We start from the raw sequence: 23,341 nt of genomic DNA on the forward strand, positions 1-23,341 counted from the left end.
TCAGGCCCTGGCAGAGCAGTGGTCCACCTGCTCTCCGCGTCTGTCTGGACCCCGGCTGATCTTGTTGCTGTCACTGTGCACCCCGTGTGTGCCAGGTCCCCCAGTGCTCCAGCCAAGGCAGATGCTGAGGATGCAGAGTCTGCAGGCTCTGCAGTGGGAGGAGGCACCCTGGGTCCTGTGGCCAAGGGAGCAGTTGGTGCCTTGCTCGTGGCTCCCCGGCTCATGGCTACAGCTTGTCTTAGGACTGCGGAAACCAGGGTCCGGGCTGTTTCATGCAGATCTTCATCACAGGCACTGGAGGCATGTTGGGCACGTCCCTGGCTCTCAACCATCACTGCAGTGCTGTGCTCGATGGGAGTGGGGCAGGCTGATGGCTTTGACTCTTGAGCCCCACGTGTCTGGGGAGGCGCTCTGTAGCCCTCGTCTTCCAAAGCAGGGGCTGATGGACAACTTGCTGGCCTGCTCTCTGACGGTTGTGTTGCGGTGAGAGGCATGCCGTGCCTCTCTGCCAGGCAAGCAGGCGATGTTTCAGTGTCCAATGAGCCAAGAGAGGCACTTGTTGGGGGTTCTGCTTATTGTGCTGCAGCCTCCCTGTGCGCGCTCCTGGCTGAGCTGCCCTCTTCCTGGGGAAAGGCCTGTGGGTCCTCAAAGAGGCTGGGGAACCTGGGGTTGATCCAGGACTTGAAGATGACAATCTCTTCCTCTTCATCCGAACCCACAGGACCACTTTCCTTCCTGCCCTGGCCCTGGCTTGTCTCATCCTTGCCACTCCACTGCCTGGCTTTGATGTGTATCTGTCCCTGCTGCCCTTGCTTCTCACCTCGGCCTGGACTGGCTGGTATAGGGGCTCAGCTGGCAGCCGTTGTTCCTGAACTTGCCTGGTGATGATGCCCTGGCAGAGCAGTCGTCACCTGCTGTCCATGTGTTTCTGGACTTCGACTGCTCTTGTTGGTGTCACTTTGCAACCTGTGTGTGCCAGGCCCCCCAGTGCTGCCAGTCGTTTGCCGTGTTCCCAGCTTTTAGCCATCGTCTTCGCCAGGACTTCAAACACGAGGGACTGTGCTGTGTCCCACAGTGATGTGAAAGAGTCTGTGGGGCTGTGTGGGGCAGGGTGCCGGCTCTTCTTCAAATTTTGAGGCACTGCTGTGAGGAGAGGTGGTGTTCTGCGTCCTTTGTTCCTGGGAGGTCTGCCCAAGGGACAAAGCCTTGCCCCTCACTGCCTTGTCCCTGTCACCAGAGATGCACGGAAGAGGTGGCAGAAGCTCTTGGTGGCTGTGGGCCTCTGTGCCCAATGCCTTTGCCCTTCCTGCAGCTGAAGATGCAGAGGCTGTTGCTTGTAGAGGGGGCAGCTTGCAAGTGACCCTTTCAGATGATAATGTCTGTGCTGCAGGCACTTGCTTGGGTGCTGCTGCCTGAGTCGCTGCCTGCCTTGGGAAAGGCGGCATGGCTGGCAGATGGATTATCTCCTCCTGCCGCACCCCACTGTGTGGCAGTGTCTTCATGTCTCACAGCTTCTCCATCTGCAAGAGAATCGAGGGGAAAGGCCAAGTTACTTTGGTCATTTCTGCCATTCCTCTCCACGTCCCTGTAGAAGTGCTTTTGTGAGCTGCCCTGCAGTGGCCCCATTCATGCCCTGGCAGCTGACCACGCACAGCGGGGCTCGGCTTGCCAGGGTAATGCCCTTCCTGTCTCCTCCTGCAAGTGCTGCCTGCTTGTCGGAGGCTGCCAGGGCTGCCAAAGATGTTGCATCAAACCTTCCTGGGGCTCCCGACTCTGTGTGGCAGCTGCCAGTGTGACGCACGCTCTCTGGGCACGACCGCACTGGCTGCCTGTCCGCATGGAGGGACGATGGAGACAGCTCCTGGTTGCGGACAGCCAGGTTGAATTAGGCCACGCTGCTCTTTGTGCCTCTGGGCACAGAAATGCCAGGGCCCTGTGGGCTTTGGCTGTCCTGGGGGTCGGCTCTTCATGGAGAAACCCCAGGTTTGGGAATAACTGCGTCCAGGCCGGAGGTGCTCAGGGCCAGCTGGCCGGCTTGCTCCAGAACCGTTCTCCTCATCCTGGTGCTCTCCGTGCCGTCCCGTCACGCTGCTGTCCCTGTCTCGCTCCCTGAGCCTCACCTGGCGCTGCTCCTGTACGCTCTGCTGCTGGAACAGGTTGTATTTGCTTGAACTGGTTGCCCAGAGGGGTTGTGGAGCCTCCATCCTTGGAGATCTTCAGAAGCAGAATCCTCGGAATTGTGCGTAAAGGTAGTCCTTTGGGGAGAAAGAAAAGGAATTGGAAAAACAACCCAAAAACTAGCGAAAAAGAAAAAAAAAAAAAAAAAAAAGCAATGGTTAGATATTGTCTAATTGTCTGGCCTGAAAAGCCATTAAAAGGAACTTCACTATTTTGGCCACAATGCGGGTCTGATGGAAATTCCGGCTTTAAGTTTATATGTAAACAATAAGACTCCTTTTTTGGAGGAGGAATCAAGTTATGCTCCCTCTAATCCTAATATTGCACCGGAGGCAGCAGTAGCTGCACCAGCAAGGAAGTATATGTGTATGTGTTTGAGCCAAAGTATTGTTGTGAAGTGAGTGACTCCTCGAGGAACTCTGCCAGAGACAAAACAAAATAGTCTGGTTATTGTTCTAAGTGATATATCCTTGTAGCATGAATGAGAAGTTTAAGGGGCCTCTCTGCGTGATCGCGTGATTGTGCTGTGGGAGTGAGACGCAGCATCGCTGCGAAGCGAGCGCGGAGTTCCGATCCGTGAGAAGTCACTTCTTCTCGTGGAGCTGCTGCTGCAGTGAGAGGGGCTTTGCTTGTTTCTCCCACAGGGCCTGCAGCCAAGGCAGAGGCTGAGGAGGTACAGTCTACAGGCTCTGCTGTGGGAGGAGGCACCCTGTGCCCTGTGGCTGAGGGAGGAGTTGGATGAGCTGCACACTTCCTGGGGAAAGGCCTGTGAAGAGGACGCTGAAGCTGCTGCTTCAGAGAGAACAGCTTCCTTGGTGTCCCACGCAGGGCCTCCAGCCGAGGGAGAAGCCACTTCTCCTACTCGTGGTGCTGCTTCTGCACTGAGAGGGGCTTCACTGCTCTCCCCCACAGGGCCTCCAGCCAAGGCAGAGGCTGAGGGTGTACAGTCTACACGCTCTGCTGTAGACAGTACATTGCTTCTTTCTTCTTTCACCAGCTCACTGGTGGCCCTACAAGAGAGATGCTGCCTTAGTGAACAGAGAGAGAAATGCCTCTTCCTGACAGGGCGGCTCCCGATACATTCCCTGTCAGCACTGGCGGCCATTTTGAAGTTCTGTTTTCCCCCCGAGCCACAAGCTGGCTGAGGCCTTGGGCTGTTCCCAGCATGGCTGTCAGTGATGGCGGGCGGCTTCTGGACCCAAGTGGCCTTTCTTTTACTTCGTACTGAAGGAAACCTTGCAGCGAGAGTGGCTTCGCTGGCTTCCGAAACAGGGCCTCCAGCCCAAGGACAAGCCACTTCTTCTTCCTCTGGTGCTGCTGCTTGAGCAAGAGCGGCTTCACTGGCTTCTCCCACAGGGTCAGCAGCTCAGGGAGAATCCACGTCTCCTTCTCCTGGTGCTGCTTCTGCTGTGAGAGGGCCTTTGCTGGTCTCCCCCACAGGACCTCCAGCTAAAGCAGATGCTGAAGATTCACAGTCTACAGGCTCTGCTGTTAGAGGAATCACCCTGTGCCCTGTGGCCGAGGGAGCAGTTGGTGCCTTGATCGTGGCTCCCTGGATGATGGCTACAGAATGGAGTAGGACTGCAGAGACAATGATCTGGGCTGTTTCATACAGATATTCATCAGAGACACTGGAGGCATTTTGGCCATGTCCCTGGCTCTCAACCATCGCCAACGTGCTGTGCTCACTGGGGATGGGACAGGCTGATGGCTTTGAGTCTCGAGACACTGGAATGGGGGGAGGCGCTCTGTTCCCCTCATCTTCAAAAGCAGGGGCTGATGGAGGACTTGCTGGCCTGCTCTCCGCCGGTACTGTTGCAGTGAGAGGCGTGCTGTGCCTCCCTTCCCCTGGACCTTCTGCCAGGGGAGCAGCTGGTGGTGCAGTGTCCGTGGGCTCCAATGAGCCAAGAGAGGCGCTTGTTGGTTGTTCTGCTACTTCTACTGCAGCCTCCCTGTCCACACTGCTGAATGAGCTGCCCTCTTCCTGGGGAAAGGGCTGTGGTTCCTGGAAGAGGCTGGGGAACCTGGGGTTGATCTAGGAGTCGAAGATGATAATTTCTTCCTCTTCATCCCATCCCAAAGGACCGCTTTCTTTCCTGCCCTGGCTTGTTCCCTCGTTGCCGCTCCCCTACCTGGATTTGACATTTTGCTCTCTGTGTTGCCCTTGCTTCTCACCTCGGCCTGGACTGGCTGGTATAGGGGCTCAGCTGGCAGCCGTTGTTCCTGAACTTGCCTGGTGATGATGCCCTGGCAGAGCAGTCGTCACCTGCTGTCCATGTGTTTCTGGACTTCGACTGCTCTTGTTGGTGTCACTTTGCAACCTGTGTGTGCCAGGCCCCCCAGTGCTGCCAGTCGTTTGCCGTGTTCCCAGCTTTTAGCCATCGTCTTCGCCAGGACTTCAAACACGAGGGACTGTGCTGTGTCCCACAGTGCTGTGAAAGAGTCTGTGGGGCTGTGTGGGGCAGGGTGCTCACTCTTCTCAAATTCTGGGGCACTGCTGTGGGAAGAGGTGGTGTCCTGTGGCCTTTGATCCTGGGACGTCTGTCCAAGGGAGAAAGCATTGCCTCCCTCATGGCTCCCTCGTTGCAGGCAATGGCATTGCTAATGGCACTGAGGACGAAGATGTTTACTTGGTCTTCCATTTCTTTGGCAGGGGCTGCAGGGCTGTTTTTTGCACGGTGCTGACTCTTCTTCAAATTTTGGGGCACTGATGTGACGAGAGGTGATGTCCTGTGGCCTCTGCTTGTAAGTCCTCTGCCCAGGGCAAAAGCCTTGCCTCCCTCATAGATTCCTCGTTGCAGGCTACGGCACTGCTAATGCCCCTGGAGATGAAGGCCTTTACTGGGTCTTCTATGTCCTTGGCAGTGGCTGCAGGGCTTTTTTTTGGACGAGTGCTGACTCTTCTTCAAATTTTCGGGCACTGCTGTGAGGAGAGGTGATGTTTTGCAGCCTTTGCTCCTGGGGCCTCTGTCCAAGGGAGAAAGCGTTGCCTCCCTTATAGGTCTCTCGTTGCGGGCTATTGCATTGCTAAAGACACGGGAGACTAAGGCTTTTACCTGGTCTTCCATTTCTCTGGCACGTTCTGCAGGGCTGTTTTTGGCAGGGTGATGACTCTTCTTCAAATTTTGGGGCACTGTTGTTAGGAGAGGTGGTGTTGTGTGGCCTTTGCTCCTGGGACCTCTGCACAAAGCAGAAAGCTTTGGCTGCCTCGTGGCTCCCTCGTTGCAGGCTATGGCATTGCTAATGCCCCTGGAGACGGAGGCCTTTACTTGGCCTTCCATGTCCTCGGCAGGAGCTGCAGGGCTGCGTGGGGCAGGGTGCTAACTCTTCTTCCAATTTTGGGACATTGCTGTGCTGAGAGGTGGTGAGCGGTGGCTTTTGGCCCCGGGTTGCTCAGCTCACTGGTGGCCCTACAAGAGAGATGCTGCCTTAGTGAACAGAGATCGGAACGCCTCTCCCTGACTGGGCAGCTCCCGACCCATCCTCTGACAGCCCTGGCTGCCAGTTTGCAGTTCTGGTTTCCCGCTGTGCCACAAGCTGGCTGAGGCCTTGGGCTGTCCCCAGCCTGGCCGTCAGTGATGGCGGGCGACCTAGACCCAAGAGACCTTTCCTTTCCTTCGTACTGAAGGAAACCTTGCAGCGAGAGTGGCTTCGTGGCTTCCCACACAGGGCCTCCAGCCCAGGGAGAAGCCACTTCTTCTTCCTCTGGTGCTGCTGCTTGAGCAAGAGGGGCTTCATTGGCCTTCCCAGGAGGGCCTCCAGCTAAAGCAGATGCTGAGGATATAGACGCTGCAGGCTCTGCTGTGGAAGGAGGCACCCTGGGCCCTGTGGCCGAGGGAGATTTGTTGCCTTGCTCGTGGTTCCCTGGCTCGTGGCTACAGCATGGTGTAGGACTGCAGAGACGATGATCTGGGCTGTCATAAAGGTCTTCGTCACAGGCACTGCAGGCATGTTGGTCGCTTCCCTGGGTCTCAGCCATTGCCGCAGTGCTGTGCTCGCTGGGGAGGGGACAGGCTGATGGCTTTGAGTCCTGAGACACTGGTGTGGGGGGAGGCGCTCTGTAGCCCTCACCTTCTCAAGCAGGGGCTAACGGAGGACCTGCTGGCCTGCTCTCTGCCAGTTTTATTCCCGTGAGAGGCGTGCCGTACCTCTCTTCCCCTGGACATTCAGCCACGGAAGCAGCTGACGGTGCAGTGTCCGTGGGCTCCAGTGAGCCAAGAGAGGCGCTTGTCGGGTGTTCTGCTTCTTCTGCTGCAGCCTTGCAGTCTACGCTGCTGGGTGAACTGCCCTATGTGTGGGGAAAGGCCTGTGGGTCCTGGAAGAGGCTGGGGAGCCTGGGGTTGATCCAGGAGGTGAAGATGACCATTTCTTCCTCTTCATCCGAACCCACAGGACCACTTTCCTTCCTGCCCCAGCCCTGGCTTGTCGCCTTGTCGCCACTCCCCTGCCTGGGTTTGACATGTTGCTCTCTCTGTTGCCCTTGCTTCTCACCCCTGTCTGGGCTAGCTGGTGCCGGGTCTCTGCTTGCAGCCATTCTTCCTGCACATAGCCGGGGATCAGGCCCTGGCAGAGCAGTGGTCCACCTGCTCTCCGCGTCTGTCTGGACCCCGGCTGATCTTGTTGCTGTCACTGTGCACCCCATGTGTGCCAGGTCCCCCAGTGCTCCAGCCAAGGCAGATGCTGAGGATGCAGAGTCTGCAGGCTCTGCAGTGGGAGGAGGCACCCTGGGTCCTGTGGCCAAGGGAGCAGTTGGTGCCTTGCTCGTGGCTCCCCGGCTCATGGCTACAGCTTGTCTTAGGACTGCGGAAACCAGGGTCCGGGCTGTTTCATGCAGATCTTCATCACAGGCACTGGAGGCATGTTGGGCACGTCCCTGGCTCTCAACCATCACTGCAGTGCTGTGCTCGATGGGAGTGGGGCAGGCTGATGGCTTTGACTCTTGAGCCCCACGTGTCTGGGGAGGCGCTCTGTAGCCCTCGTCTTCCAAAGCAGGGGCTGATGGACAACTTGCTGGCCTGCTCTCTGACGGTTGTGTTGCGGTGAGAGGCATGCCGTGCCTCTCTGCCAGGCAAGCAGGCGATGTTTCAGTGTCCAATGAGCCAAGAGAGGCACTTGTTGGGGGTTCTGCTTATTGTGCTGCAGCCTCCCTGTGCGCGCTCCTGGCTGAGCTGCCCTCTTCCTGGGGAAAGGCCTGTGGGTCCTCAAAGAGGCTGGGGAACCTGGGGTTGATCCAGGACTTGAAGATGACAATCTCTTCCTCTTCATCCGAACCCACAGGACCACTTTCCTTCCTGCCCTGGCCCTGGCTTGTCTCATCCTTGCCACTCCACTGCCTGGCTTTCATGTGTATCTGTCCCTGCTGCCCTTGCTTCTCACCTCGGCCTGGACTGGCTGGTATAGGGGCTCAGCTGGCAGCCGTTGTTCCTGAACTTGCCTGGTGATGATGCCCTGGCAGAGCAGTCGTCACCTGCTGTCCATGTGTTTCTGGACTTCGACTGCTCTTGTTGGTGTCACTTTGCAACCTGTGTGTGCCAGGCCCCCCAGTGCTGCCAGTCGTTTGCCGTGTTCCCAGCTTTTAGCCATCGTCTTCGCCAGGACTTCAAACACGAGGGACTGTGCTGTGTCCCACAGTGCTGTGAAAGAGTCTGTGGGGCTGTGTGGGGCAGGGTGCCGGCTCTTCTTCAAATTTTGAGGCACTGCTGTGAGGAGAGGTGGTGTTCTGCGTCCTTTGTTCCTGGGAGGTCTGCCCAAGGGACAAAGCCTTGCCCCTCACTGCCTTGTCCCTGTCGCCAGAGATGCACGGAAGAGGTGGCAGAAGCTCTTGGTGGCTGTGGGCCTCTGTGCCCAATGCCTTTGCCCTTCCTGCAGCTGAAGATGCAGAGGCTGTTGCTTGTAGAGGGGGCAGCTTGCAAGTGACCCTTTCAGATGATAATGTCTGTGCTGCAGGCACTTGCTTGGGTGCTGCTGCCTGAGTCGCTGCCTGCCTTGGGAAAGGCGGCATGGCTGGCAGATGGATTATCTCCTCCTGCCGCACCCCACTGTGTGGCAGTGTCTTCATGTCTCACAGCTTCTCCATCTGCAAGAGAATCGAGGGGAAAGGCCAAGTTACTTTGGTCATTTCTGCCATTCCTCTCCACGTCCCTGTAGAAGTGCTTTTGTGAGCTGCCCTGCAGTGGCCCCATTCATGCCCTGGCAGCTGACCACGCACAGCGGGGCTCGGCTTGCCAGGGTAATGCCCTTCCTGTCTCCTCCTGCAAGTGCTGCCTGCTTGTCGGAGGCTGCCAGGGCTGCCAAAGATGTTGCATCAAACCTTCCTGGGGCTCCCGACTCTGTGTGGCAGCTGCCAGTGTGACGCACGCTCTCTGGGCACGACCGCACTGGCTGCCTGTCCGCATGGAGGGACGATGGAGACAGCTCCTGGTTGCGGACAGCCAGGTTGAATTAGGCCACGCTGCTCTTTGTGCCTCTGGGCACAGAAATGCCAGGGCCCTGTGGGCTTTGGCTGTCCTGGGGGTCGGCTCTTCATGGAGAAACCCCAGGTTTGGGAATAACTGCGTCCAGGCCGGAGGTGCTCAGGGCCAGCTGGCCGGCTTGCTCCAGAACCGTTCTCCTCATCCTGGTGCTCTCCGTGCCGTCCCGTCACGCTGCTGTCCCTGTCTCGCTCCCTGAGCCTCACCTGGCGCTGCTCCTGTACGCTCTGCTGCTGGAACAGGTTGTATTTGCTTGAACTGGTTGCCCAGAGGGGTTGTGGAGCCTCCATCCTTGGAGATCTTCAGAAGCAGAATCCTCGGAATTGTGCGTAAAGGTAGTCCTTTGGGGAGAAAGAAAAGGAATTGGAAAAACAACCCAAAAACTAGCGAAAAAGAAAAAAAAAAAAAAAAAAAAGCAATGGTTAGATATTGTCTAATTGTCTGGCCTGAAAAGCCATTAAAAGGAACTTCACTATTTTGGCCACAATGCGGGTCTGATGGAAATTCCGGCTTTAAGTTTATATGTAAACAATAAGACTCCTTTTTTGGAGGAGGAATCAAGTTATGCTCCCTCTAATCCTAATATTGCACCGGAGGCAGCAGTAGCTGCACCAGCAAGGAAGTATATGTGTATGTGTTTGAGCCAAAGTATTGTTGTGAAGTGAGTGACTCCTCGAGGAACTCTGCCAGAGACAAAACAAAATAGTCTGGTTATTGTTCTAAGTGATATATCCTTGTAGCATGAATGAGAAGTTTAAGGGGCCTCTCTGCGTGATCGCGTGATTGTGCTGTGGGAGTGAGACGCAGCATCGCTGCGAAGCGAGCGCGGAGTTCCGATCCGTGAGAAGTCACTTCTTCTCGTGGAGCTGCTGCTGCAGTGAGAGGGGCTTTGCTTGTTTCTCCCACAGGGCCTGCAGCCAAGGCAGAGGCTGAGGAGGTACAGTCTACAGGCTCTGCTGTGGGAGGAGGCACCCTGTGCCCTGTGGCTGAGGGAGGAGTTGGATGAGCTGCACACTTCCTGGGGAAAGGCCTGTGAAGAGGACGCTGAAGCTGCTGCTTCAGAGAGAACAGCTTCCTTGGTGTCCCACGCAGGGCCTCCAGCCGAGGGAGAAGCCACTTCTCCTACTCGTGGTGCTGCTTCTGCACTGAGAGGGGCTTCACTGCTCTCCCCCACAGGGCCTCCAGCCAAGGCAGAGGCTGAGGGTGTACAGTCTACAGGCTCTGCTGTAGACAGTACATTGCTTCTTTCTTCTTTCACCAGCTCACTGGTGGCCCTACAAGAGAGATGCTGCCTTAGTGAACAGAGAGAGAAATGCCTCTTCCTGACAGGGCGGCTCCCGATACATTCCCTGTCAGCACTGGCGGCCATTTTGAAGTTCTGTTTTCCCCCCGAGCCACAAGCTGGCTGAGGCCTTGGGCTGTTCCCAGCATGGCTGTCAGTGATGGCGGGCGGCTTCTAGACCCAAGTGGCCTTTCTTTTACTTCGTACTGAAGGAAACCTTGCAGCGAGAGTGGCTTCGCTGGCTTCCGAAACAGGGCCTCCAGCCCAAGGAGAAGCCACTTCTTCTTCCTCTGGTGCTGCTGCTTGAGCAAGAGCGGCTTCACTGGCTTCTCCCACAGGGTCAGCAGCTCAGGGAGAATCCACGTCTCCTTCTCCTGGTGCTGCTTCTGCTGTGAGAGGGCCTTTGCTGGTCTCCCCCACAGGACCTCCAGCTAAAGCAGATGCTGAAGATTCACAGTCTACAGGCTCTGCTGTTAGAGGAATCACCCTGTGCCCTGTGGCCGAGGGAGCAGTTGGTGCCTTGATCGTGGCTCCCTGGATGATGGCTACAGAATGGAGTAGGACTGCAGAGACAATGATCTGGGCTGTTTCATACAGATATTCATCAGAGACACTGGAGGCATTTTGGCCATGTCCCTGGCTCTCAACCATCGCCAACGTGCTGTGCTCACTGGGGATGGGACAGGCTGATGGCTTTGAGTCTCGAGACACTGGAATGGGGGGAGGCGCTCTGTTCCCCTCATCTTCAAAAGCAGGGGCTGATGGAGGACTTGCTGGCCTGCTCTCCGCCGGTACTGTTGCAGTGAGAGGCGTGCTGTGCCTCCCTTCCCCTGGACCTTCTGCCAGGGGAGCAGCTGGTGGTGCAGTGTCCGTGGGCTCCAATGAGCCAAGAGAGGCGCTTGTTGGTTGTTCTGCTACTTCTACTGCAGCCTCCCTGTCCACACTGCTGAATGAGCTGCCCTCTTCCTGGGGAAAGGGCTGTGGTTCCTGGAAGAGGCTGGGGAACCTGGGGTTGATCTAGGAGTCGAAGATGATAATTTCTTCCTCTTCATCCCATCCCAAAGGACCGCTTTCTTTCCTGCCCTGGCTTGTTCCCTCGTTGCCGCTCCCCTACCTGGATTTGACATTTTGCTCTCTGTGTTGCCCTTGCTTCTCACCTCGGCCTGGACTGGCTGGTATAGGGGCTCAGCTGGCAGCCGTTGTTCCTGAACTTGCCTGGTGATGATGCCCTGGCAGAGCAGTCGTCACCTGCTGTCCATGTGTTTCTGGACTTCGACTGCTCTTGTTGGTGTCACTTTGCAACCTGCGTGTGCCAGGCCCCCCAGTGCTGCCAGTCGTTTGCCGTGTTCCCAGCTTTTAGCCATCGTCTTCGCCAGGACTTCAAACACGAGGGACTGTGCTGTGTCCCACAGTGCTGTGAAAGAGTCTGTGGGGCTGTGTGGGGCAGGGTGCTCACTCTTCTCAAATTCTGGGGCACTGCTGTGGGAAGAGGTGGTGTCCTGTGGCCTTTGATCCTGGGACGTCTGTCCAAGGGAGAAAGCATTGCCTCCCTCATGGCTCCCTCGTTGCAGGCAATGGCATTGCTAATGGCACTGAGGACGAAGATGTTTACTTGGTCTTCCATTTCTTTGGCAGGGGCTGCAGGGCTGTTTTTTGCACGGTGCTGACTCTTCTTCAAATTTTGGGGCACTGATGTGACGAGAGGTGATGTCCTGTGGCCTCTGCTTGTAAGTCCTCTGCCCAGGGCAAAAGCCTTGCCTCCCTCATAGATTCCTCGTTGCAGGCTACGGCACTGCTAATGCCCCTGGAGATGAAGGCCTTTACTGGGTCTTCTATGTCCTTGGCAGTGGCTGCAGGGCTTTTTTTTGGACGAGTGCTGACTCTTCTTCAAATTTTCGGGCACTGCTGTGAGGAGAGGTGATGTTTTGCAGCCTTTGCTCCTGGGGCCTCTGTCCAAGGGAGAAAGCGTTGCCTCCCTTATAGGTCTCTCGTTGCGGGCTATTGCATTGCTAAAGACACGGGAGACTAAGGCTTTTACCTGGTCTTCCATTTCTCTGGCACGTTCTGCAGGGCTGTTTTTGGCAGGGTGATGACTCTTCTTCAAATTTTGGGGCACTGTTGTTAGGAGAGGTGGTGTTGTGTGGCCTTTGCTCCTGGGACCTCTGCACAAAGCAGAAAGCTTTGGCTGCCTCGTGGCTCCCTCGTTGCAGGCTATGGCATTGCTAATGCCCCTGGAGACGGAGGCCTTTACTTGGCCTTCCATGTCCTCGGCAGGAGCTGCAGGGCTGCGTGGGGCAGGGTGCTAACTCTTCTTCCAATTTTGGGACATTGCTGTGCTGAGAGGTGGTGAGCGGTGGCTTTTGGCCCCGGGTTGCTCAGCTCACTGGTGGCCCTACAAGAGAGATGCTGCCTTAGTGAACAGAGATCGGAACGCCTCTCCCTGACTGGGCAGCTCCCGACCCATCCTCTGACAGCCCTGGCTGCCAGTTTGCAGTTCTGGTTTCCCGCTGTGCCACAAGCTGGCTGAGGCCTTGGGCTGTCCCCAGCCTGGCCGTCAGTGATGGCGGGCGACCTAGACCCAAGAGACCTTTCCTTTCCTTCGTACTGAAGGAAACCTTGCAGCGAGAGTGGCTTCGTGGCTTCCCACACAGGGCCTCCAGCCCAGGGAGAAGCCACTTCTTCTTCCTCTGGTGCTGCTGCTTGAGCAAGAGGGGCTTCATTGGCCTTCCCAGGAGGGCCTCCAGCTAAAGCAGATGCTGAGGATATAGACGCTGCAGGCTCTGCTGTGGAAGGAGGCACCCTGGGCCCTGTGGCCGAGGGAGATTTGTTGCCTTGCTCGTGGTTCCCTGGCTCGTGGCTACAGCATGGTGTAGGACTGCAGAGACGATGATCTGGGCTGTCATAAAGGTCTTCGTCACAGGCACTGCAGGCATGTTGGTCGCTTCCCTGGGTCTCAGCCATTGCCGCAGTGCTGTGCTCGCTGGGGAGGGGACAGGCTGATGGCTTTGAGTCCTGAGACACTGGTGTGGGGGGAGGCGCTCTGTAGCCCTCACCTTCTCAAGCAGGGGCTAACGGAGGACCTGCTGGCCTGCTCTCTGCCAGTTTTATTCCCGTGAGAGGCGTGCCGTACCTCTCTTCCCCTGGACATTCAGCCACGGAAGCAGCTGACGGTGCAGTGTCCGTGGGCTCCAGTGAGCCAAGAGAGGCGCTTGTCGGGTGTTCTGCTTCTTCTGCTGCAGCCTTGCAGTCTACGCTGCTGGGTGAACTGCCCTATGTGTGGGGAAAGGCCTGTGGGTCCTGGAAGAGGCTGGGGAGCCTGGGGTTGATCCAGGAGGTGAAGATGACCATTTCTTCCTCTTCATCCGAACCCACAGGACCACTTTCCTTCCTGCCCCAGCCCTGGCTTGTCGCCTTGTCGCCACTCCCCTGCCTGGGTTTGACATGTTGCTCTCTCTGTTGCCCTTGCTTCTCACCCCTGTCTGGGCTAGCTGGTGCCGGGTCTCTGCTTGCAGCCATTCTTCCTGCACATAGCCGGGGATCAGGCCCTGGCAGAGCAGTGGTCCACCTGCTCTCCGCGTCTGTCTGGACCCCGGCTGATCTTGTTGCTGTCACTGTGCACCCCGTGTGTGCCAGGTCCCCCAGTGCTCCAGCCAAGGCAGATGCTGAGGATGCAGAGTCTGCAGGCTCTGCAGTGGGAGGAGGCACCCTGGGTCCTGTGGCCAAGGGAGCAGTTGGTGCCTTGCTCGTGGCTCCCCGGCTCATGGCTACAGCTTGTCTTAGGACTGCGGAAACCAGGGTCCGGGCTGTTTCATGCAGATCTTCATCACAGGCACTGGAGGCATGTTGGGCACGTCCCTGGCTCTCAACCATCACTGCAGTGCTGTGCTCGATGGGAGTGGGGCAGGCTGATGGCTTTGACTCTTGAGCCCCACGTGTCTGGGGAGGCGCTCTGTAGCCCTCGTCTTCCAAAGCAGGGGCTGATGGACAACTTGCTGGCCTGCTCTCTGACGGTTGTGTTGCGGTGAGAGGCATGCCGTGCCTCTCTGCCAGGCAAGCAGGCGATGTTTTAGTGTCCAATGAGCCAAGAGAGGCACTTGTTGGGGGTTCTGCTTATTGTGCTGCAGCCTCCCTGTGCGCGCTCCTGGCTGAGCTGCCCTCTTCCTGGGGAAAGGCCTGTGGGTCCTCAAAGAGGCTGGGGAACCTGGGGTTGATCCAGGACTTGAAGATGACAATCTCTTCCTCTTCATCCGAACCCACAGGACCACTTTCCTTCCTGCGCTGGCCCTGGCTTGTCTCATCCTTGCCACTCCACTGCCTGGCTTTGATGTGTATCTGTCCCTGCTGCCCTTGCTTCTCACCTCGGCCTGGACTGGCTGGTATAGGGGCTCAGCTGGCAGCCGTTGTTCCTGAACTTGCCTGGTGATGATGCCCTGGCAGAGCAGTCGTCACCTGCTGTCCATGTGTTTCTGGACTTCGACTGCTCTTGTTGGTGTCACTTTGCAACCTGTGTGTGCCAGGCCCTCCAGTGCTGCCAGTCGTTTGCCGTGTTCCCAGCTTTTAGCCATCGTCTTCGCCAGGACTTCAAACACGAGGGACTGTGCTGTGTCCCACAGTGCTGTGAAAGAGTCTGTGGGGCTGTGTGGGGCAGGGTGCCGGCTCTTCTTCAAATTTTGAGGCACTGCTGTGAGGAGAGGTGGTGTTCTGCGTCCTTTGTTCCTGGGAGGTCTGCCCAAGGGACAAAGCCTTGCCCCTCACTGCCTTGTCCCTGTCACCAGAGATGCACGGAAGAGGTGGCAGAAGCTCTTGGTGGCTGTGGGCCTCTGTGCCCAATGCCTTTGCCCTTCCTGCAGCTGAAGATGCAGAGGCTGTTGCTTGTAGAGGGGGCAGCTTGCAAGTGACCCTTTCAGATGATAATGTCTGTGCTGCAGGCACTTGCTTGGGTGCTGCTGCCTGAGTCGCTGCCTGCCTTGGGAAAGGCGGCATGGCTGGCAGATGGATTATCTCCTCCTGCCGCACCCCACTGTGTGGCAGTGTCTTCATGTCTCACAGCTTCTCCATCTGCAAGAGAATCGAGGGGAAAGGCCAAGTTACTTTGGTCATTTCTGCCATTCCTCTCCACGTCCCTGTAGAAGTGCTTTTGTGAGCTGCCCTGCAGTGGCCCCATTCATGCCCTGGCAGCTGACCACGCACAGCGGGGCTCGGCTTGCCAGGGTAATGCCCTTCCTGTCTCCTCCTGCAAGTGCTGCCTGCTTGTCGGAGGCTGCCAGGGCTGCCAAAGATGTTGCATCAAACCTTCCTGGGGCTCCCGACTCTGTGTGGCAGCTGCCAGTGTGACGCACGCTCTCTGGGCACGACCGCACTGGCTGCCTGTCCGCATGGAGGGACGATGGAGACAGCTCCTGGTTGCGGACAGCCAGGTTGAATTAGGCCACGCTGCTCTTTGTGCCTCTGGGCACAGAAATGCCAGGGCCCTGTGGGCTTTGGCTGTCCTGGGGGTCGGCTCTTCATGGAGAAACCCCAGGTTTGGGAATAACTGCGTCCAGGCCGGAGGTGCTCAGGGCCAGCTGGCCGGCTTGCTCCAGAACCGTTCTCCTCATCCTGGTGCTCTCCGTGCCGTCCCGTCACGCTGCTGTCCCTGTCTCGCTCCCTGAGCCTCACCTGGCGCTGCTCCTGTACGCTCTGCTGCTGGAACAGGTTGTATTTGCTGGAACTGGTTGCCCAGAGGGGTTGTGGAGCCTCCATCCTTGGAGATCTTCAGAAGCAGAATCCTCGGAATTGTGCGTAAAGGTAGTCCTTTGGGGAGAAAGAAAAGGAATTGGAAAAACAACCCAAAAACTAGCGAAAAAGAAAAAAAAAAAAAAAAAGCAATGGTTAGATATTGTCTAATTGTCTGGCCTGAAAAGCCATTAAAAGGAACTTCACTATTTTGGCCACAATGCGGGTCTGATGGAAATTCCGGCTTTAAGTTTATATGTAAACAATAAGACTCCTTTTTTGGAGGAGGAATCAAGTTATGCTCCCTCTAATCCTAATATTGCACCGGAGGCAGCAGTAGCTGCACCAGCAAGGAAGTATATGTGTATGTGTTTGAGCCAAAGTATTGTTGTGAAGTGAGTGACTCCTCGAGGAACTCTGCCAGAGACAAAACAAAATAGTCTGGTTATTGTTCTAAGTGATATATCCTTGTAGCATGAATGAGAAGTTTAAGGGGCCTCTCTGCGTGATCGCGTGATTGTGCTGTGGGAGTGAGACGCAGCATCGCTGCGAAGCGAGCGCGGAGTTCCGATCCGTGAGAAGTCACTTCTTCTCGTGGAGCTGCTGCTGCAGTGAGAGGGGCTTTGCTTGTTTCTCCCACAGGGCCTGCAGCCAAGGCAGAGGCTGAGGAGGTACTGTCTACAGGCTCTGCTGTGGGAGGAGGCACCCTGTGCCCTGTGGCTGAGGGAGGAGTTGGATGAGCTGCACACTTCCTGGGGAAAGGCCTGTGAAGAGGACGCTGAAGCTGCTGCTTCAGAGAGAACAGCTTCCTTGGTGTCCCACGCAGGGCCTCCAGCCGAGGGAGAAGCCACTTCTCCTACTCGTGGTGCTGCTTCTGCACTGAGAGGGGCTTCACTGCTCTCCCCCACAGGGCCTCCAGCCAAGGCAGAGGCTGAGGGTGTACAGTCTACAGGCTCTGCTGTAGACAGTACATTGCTTCTTTCTTCTTTCACCAGCTCACTGGTGGCCCTACAAGAGAGATGCTGCCTTAGTGAACAGAGAGAGAAATGCCTCTTCCTGACAGGGCGGCTCCCGATACATTCCCTGTCAGCACTGGCGGCCATTTTGAAGTTCTGTTTTCCCCCCAAGCCACAAGCTGGCTGAGGCCTTGGGCTGTTCCCAGCATGGCTGTCAGTGATGGCGGGCGGCTTCTAGACCCAAGTGGCCTTTCTTTTACTTCGTACTGAAGGAAACCTTGCAGCGAGAGTGGCTTCGCTGGCTTCCGAAACAGGGCCTCCAGCCCAAGGAGAAGCCACTTCTTCTTCCTCTGGTGCTGCTGCTTGAGCAAGAGCGGCTTCACTGGCTTCTCCCACAGGGTCAGCAGCTCAGGGAGAATCCACGTCTCCTTCTCCTGGTGCTGCTTCTGCTGTGAGAGGGCCTTTGCTGGTCTCCCCCACAGGACCTCCAGCTAAAGCAGATGCTGAAGATTCACAGTCTACAGGCTCTGCTGTTAGAGGAATCACCCTGTGCCCTGTGGCCGAGGGAGCAGTTGGTGCCTTGATCGTGGCTCCCTGGATGATGGCTACAGAATGGAGTAGGACTGCAGAGACAATGATCTGGGCTGTTTCATACAGATATTCATCAGAGACACTGGAGGCATTTTGGCCATGTCCCTGGCTCTCAACCATCGCCAACGTGCTGTGCTCACTGGGGATGGGACAGGCTGATGGCTTTGAGTCTCGAGACACTGGAATGGGGGGAGGCGCTCTGTTCCCCTCATCTTCAAAAGCAGGGGCTGATGGAGGACTTGCTGGCCTGCTCTCCGCCGGTACTGTTGCAGTGAGAGGCGTGCTGTGCCTCCCTTCCCCTGGACCTTCTGCCAGGGGAGCAGCTGGTGGTGCAGTGTCCGTGGGCTCCAATGAGCCAAGAGAGGCGCTTGTTGGTTGTTCTGCTACTTCTACTGCAGCCTCCCTGTCCACACTGCTGAATGAGCTGCCATCTTCCTGGGGAAAGGGCTGTGGTTCCTGGAAGAGGCTGGGGAACCTGGGGTTGATCTAGGAGTCGAAGATGATAATTTCTTCCTCTTCATCCCATCCCAAAGGACCGCTTTCTTTCCTGCCCTGGCTTGTTCCCTCGTTGCCGCTCCCCTACCTGGATTTGACATTTTGCTCTCTGTGTTGCCTTTGCTTCTCACCTCGGCCTGGACTGGCTGGTATAGGGGCTCAGCTGGCAGCCGTTGTTCCTGAACTTGCCTGGTGATGATGCCCTGGCAGAGCAGTCGTCACCTGCTGTCCATGTGTTTCTGGACTTCGACTGCTCTTGTTGGTGTCACTTTGCAACCTGTGTGTGCCAGGCCCCCCAGTGCTGCCAGTCGTTTGCCGTGTTCCCAGCTTTTAGCCATCGTCTTCGCCAGGACTTCAAACACGAGGGACTGTGCTGTGTCCCACAGTGCTGTGAAAGAGTCTGTGGGGCTGTGTGGGGCAGGGTGCTCACTCTTCTCAAATTCTGGGGCACTGCTGTGGGAAGAGGTGGTGTCCTGTGGCCTTTGATCCTGGGACGTCTGTCCAAGGGAGAAAGCATTGCCTCCCTCATGGCTCCCTCGTTGCAGGCAATGGCATTGCTAATGGCACTGAGGACGAAGATGTTTACTTGGTCTTCCATTTCTTTGGCAGGGGCTGCAGGGCTGTTTTTTGCACGGTGCTGACTCTTCTTCAAATTTTGGGGCACTGATGTGACGAGAGGTGATGTCCTGTGGCCTCTGCTTGTAAGTCCTCTGCCCAGGGCAAAAGCCTTGCCTCCCTCATAGATTCCTCGTTGCAGGCTACGGCACTGCTAATGCCCCTGGAGATGAAGGCCTTTACTGGGTCTTCTATGTCCTTGGCAGTGGCTGCAGGGCTTTTTTTTGGACGAGTGCTGACTCTTCTTCAAATTTTCGGGCACTGCTGTGAGGAGAGGTGATGTTTTGCAGCCTTTGCTCCTGGGGCCTCTGTCCAAGGGAGAAAGCGTTGCCTCCCTTATAGGTCTCTCGTTGCGGGCTATTGCATTGCTAAAGACACGGGAGACTAAGGCTTTTACCTGGTCTTCCATTTCTCTGGCACGTTCTGCAGGGCTGTTTTTGGCAGGGTGATGACTCTTCTTCAAATTTTGGGGCACTGTTGTTAGGAGAGGTGGTGTTGTGTGGCCTTTGCTCCTGGGACCTCTGCACAAAGCAGAAAGCTTTGGCTGCCTCGTGGCTCCCTCGTTGCAGGCTATGGCATTGCTAATGCCCCTGGAGACGGAGGCCTTTACTTGGCCTTCCATGTCCTCGGCAGGAGCTGCAGGGCTGCGTGGGGCAGGGTGCTAACTCTTCTTCCAATTTTGGGACATTGCTGTGCTGAGAGGTGGTGAGCGGTGGCTTTTGGCCCCGGGTTGCTCAGCTCACTGGTGGCCCTACAAGAGAGATGCTGCCTTAGTGAACAGAGATCGGAACGCCTCTCCCTGACTGGGCAGCTCCCGACCCATCCTCTGACAGCCCTGGCTGCCAGTTTGCAGTTCTGGTTTCCCGCTGTGCCACAAGCTGGCTGAGGCCTTGGGCTGTCCCCAGCCTGGCCGTCAGTGATGGCGGGCGACCTAGACCCAAGAGACCTTTCCTTTCCTTCGTACTGAAGGAAACCTTGCAGCGAGAGTGGCTTCGTGGCTTCCCACACAGGGCCTCCAGCCCAGGGAGAAGCCACTTCTTCTTCCTCTGGTGCTGCTGCTTGAGCAAGAGGGGCTTCATTGGCCTTCCCAGGAGGGCCTCCAGCTAAAGCAGATGCTGAGGATATAGACGCTGCAGGCTCTGCTGTGGAAGGAGGCACCCTGGGCCCTGTGGCCGAGGGAGATTTGTTGCCTTGCTCGTGGTTCCCTGGCTCGTGGCTACAGCATGGTGTAGGACTGCAGAGACGATGATCTGGGCTGTCATAAAGGTCTTCGTCACAGGCACTGCAGGCATGTTGGTCGCTTCCCTGGGTCTCAGCCATTGCCGCAGTGCTGTGCTCGCTGGGGAGGGGACAGGCTGATGGCTTTGAGTCCTGAGACACTGGTGTGGGGGGAGGCGCTCTGTAGCCCTCACCTTCTCAAGCAGGGGCTAACGGAGGACCTGCTGGCCTGCTCTCTGCCAGTTTTATTCCCGTGAGAGGCGTGCCGTACCTCTCTTCCCCTGGACATTCAGCCACGGAAGCAGCTGACGGTGCAGTGTCCGTGGGCTCCAGTGAGCCAAGAGAGGCGCTTGTCGGGTGTTCTGCTTCTTCTGCTGCAGCCTTGCAGTCTACGCTGCTGGGTGAACTGCCCTATGTGTGGGGAAAGGCCTGTGGGTCCTGGAAGAGGCTGGGGAGCCTGGGGTTGATCCAGGAGGTGAAGATGACCATTTCTTCCTCTTCATCCGAACCCACAGGACCACTTTCCTTCCTGCCCCAGCCCTGGCTTGTCGCCTTGTCGCCACTCCCCTGCCTGGGTTTGACATGTTGCTCTCTCTGTTGCCCTTGCTTCTCACCCCTGTCTGGGCTAGCTGGTGCCGGGTCTCTGCTTGCAGCCATTCTTCCTGCACATAGCCGGGGATCAGGCCCTGGCAGAGCAGTGGTCCACCTGCTCTCCGCGTCTGTCTGGACCCCGGCTGATCTTGTTGCTGTCACTGTGCACCCCGTGTGTGCCAGGTCCCCCAGTGCTCCAGCCAAGGCAGATGCTGAGGATGCAGAGTCTGCAGGCTCTGCAGTGGGAGGAGGCACCCTGGGTCCTGTGGCCAAGGGAGCAGTTGGTGCCTTGCTCGTGGCTCCCCGGCTCATGGCTACAGCTTGTCTTAGGACTGCGGAAACCAGGGTCCGGGCTGTTTCATGCAGATCTTCATCACAGGCACTGGAGGCATGTTGGGCACGTCCCTGGCTCTCAACCATCACTGCAGTGCTGTGCTCGATGGGAGAGAGGCAGGCTGATAGCTTTGACTCTTGAGCCCCACGTGTCTGGGGAGGCGCTCTGTAGCCCTCGTCTTCCAAAGCAGGGGCTGATGGACAACTTGCTGGCCTGCTCTCTGACGGTTGTGTTGCGGTGAGAGGCATGCCGTGCCTCTCTGCCAGGCAAGCAGGCGATGTTTCAGTGTCCAATGAGCCAAGAGAGGCACTTGTTGGGGGTTCTGCTTATTGTGCTGCAGCCTCCCTGTGCGCGCTCCTGGCTGAGCTGCCCTCTTCCTGGGGAAAGGCCTGTGGGTCCTCAAAGAGGCTGGGGAACCTGGGGTTGATCCAGGACTTGAAGATGACAATCTCTTCCTCTTCATCCGAACCCACAGGACCACTTTCCTTCCTGCCCTGGCCCTGGCTTGTCTCATCCTTGCCACTCCACTGCCTGGCTTTGATGTGTATCTGTCCCTGCTGCCCTTGCTTCTCACCTCGGCCTGGACTGGCTGGTATAGGGGCTCAGCTGGCAGCCGTTGTTCCTGAACTTGCCTGGTGATGATGCCCTGGCAGAGCAGTCGTCACCTGCTGTCCATGTGTTTCTGGACTTCGACTGCTCTTGTTGGTGTCACTTTGCAACCTGTGTGTGCCAGGCCCCCCAGTGCTGCCAGTCGTTTGCCGTGTTCCCAGCTTTTAGCCATCGTCTTCGCCAGGACTTCAAACACGAGGGACTGTGCTGTGTCCCACAGTGCTGTGAAAGAGTCTGTGGGGCTGTGTGGGGCAGGGTGCCGGCTCTTCTTCAAATTTTGAGGCACTGCTGTGAGGAGAGGTGGTGTTCTGCGTCCTTTGTTCCTGGGAGGTCTGCCCAAGGGACAAAGCCTTGCCCCTCACTGCCTTGTCCCTGTCACCAGAGATGCACGGAAGAGGTGGCAGAAGCTCTTGGTGGCTGTGGGCCTCTGTGCCCAATGCCTTTGCCCTTCCTGCAGCTGAAGATGCAGAGGCTGTTGCTTGTAGAGGGGGCAGCTTGCAAGTGACCCTTTCAGATGATAATGTCTGTGCTGCAGGCACTTGCTTGGGTGCTGCTGCCTGAGTCGCTGCCTGCCTTGGGAAAGGCGGCATGGCTGGCAGATGGATTATCTCCTCCTGCCGCACCCCACTGTGTGGCAGTGTCTTCATGTCTCACAGCTTCTCCATCTGCAAGAGAATCGAGGGGAAAGGCCAAGTTACTTTGGTCATTTCTGCCATTCCTCTCCACGTCCCTGTAGAAGTGCTTTTGTGAGCTGCCCTGCAGTGGCCCCATTCATGCCCTGGCAGCTGACCACGCACAGCGGGGCTCGGCTTGCCAGGGTAATGCCCTTCCTGTCTCCTCCTGCAAGTGCTGCCTGCTTGTCGGAGGCTGCCAGGGCTGCCAAAGATGTTGCATCAAACCTTCCTGGGGCTCCCGACTCTGTGTGGCAGCTGCCAGTGTGACGCACGCTCTCTGGGCACGACCGCACTGGCTGCCTGTCCGCATGGAGGGACGATGGAGACAGCTCCTGGTTGCGGACAGCCAGGTTGAATTAGGCCACGCTGCTCTTTGTGCCTCTGGGCACAGAAATGCCAGGGCCCTGTGGGCTTTGGCTGTCCTGGGGGTCGGCTCTTCATGGAGAAACCCCAGGTTTGGGAATAACTGCGTCCAGGCCGGAGGTGCTCAGGGCCAGCTGGCCGGCTTGCTCCAGAACTGTTCTCCTCATCCTGGTGCTCTCCGTGCCGTCCCGTCACGCTGCTGTCCCTGTCTCGCTCCCTGAGCCTCACCTGGCGCTGCTCCTGTACGCTCTGCTGCTGGAACAGGTTGTATTTGCTGGAACTGGTTGCCCAGAGGGGTTGTGGAGCCTCCATCCTTGGAGATCTTCAGAAGCAGAATCCTCGGAATTGTGCGTAAAGGTAGTCCTTTGGGGAGAAAGAAAAGGAATTGGAAAAACAACCCAAAAACTAGCGAAAAAGAAAAAAAAAAAAAAAAAGCAATGGTTAGATATTGTCTAATTGTCTGGCCTGAAAAGCCATTAAAAGGAACTTCACTATTTTGGCCACAATGCGGGTCTGATGGAAATTCCGGCTTTAAGTTTATATGTAAACAATAAGACTCCTTTTTTGGAGGAGGAATCAAGTTATGCTCCCTCTAATCCTAATATTGCACCGGAGGCAGCAGTAGCTGCACCAGCAAGGAAGTATATGTGTATGTGTTTGAGCCAAAGTATTGTTGTGAAGTGAGTGACTCCTCGAGGAACTCTGCCAGAGACAAAACAAAATAGTCTGGTTATTGTTCTAAGTGATATATCCTTGTAGCATGAATGAGAAGTTTAAGGGGCCTCTCTGCGTGATCGCGTGATTGTGCTGTGGGAGTGAGACGCAGCATCGCTGCGAAGCGAGCGCGGAGTTCCGATCCGTGAGAAGTCACTTCTTCTCGTGGAGCTGCTGCTGCAGTGAGAGGGGCTTTGCTTGTTTCTCCCACAGGGCCTGCAGCCAAGGCAGAGGCTGAGGAGGTACAGTCTACAGGCTCTGCTGTGGGAGGAGGCACCCTGTGCCCTGTGGCTGAGGGAGGAGTTGGATGAGCTGCACACTTCCTGGGGAAAGGCCTGTGAAGAGGACGCTGAAGCTGCTGCTTCAGAGAGAACAGCTTCCTTGGTGTCCCACGCAGGGCCTCCAGCCGAGGGAGAAGCCACTTCTCCTACTCGTGGTGCTGCTTCTGCACTGAGAGGGGCTTCACTGCTCTCCCCCACAGGGCCTCCAGCCAAGGCAGAGGCTGAGGGTGTACAGTCTACAGGCTCTGCTGTAGA

Source organism: Anser brachyrhynchus, assembly GCF_964034855.1.
Source record: "Anser brachyrhynchus genome assembly, chromosome: 1".
Taxonomy (NCBI): Eukaryota; Metazoa; Chordata; class Aves; order Anseriformes; family Anatidae; genus Anser; species Anser brachyrhynchus.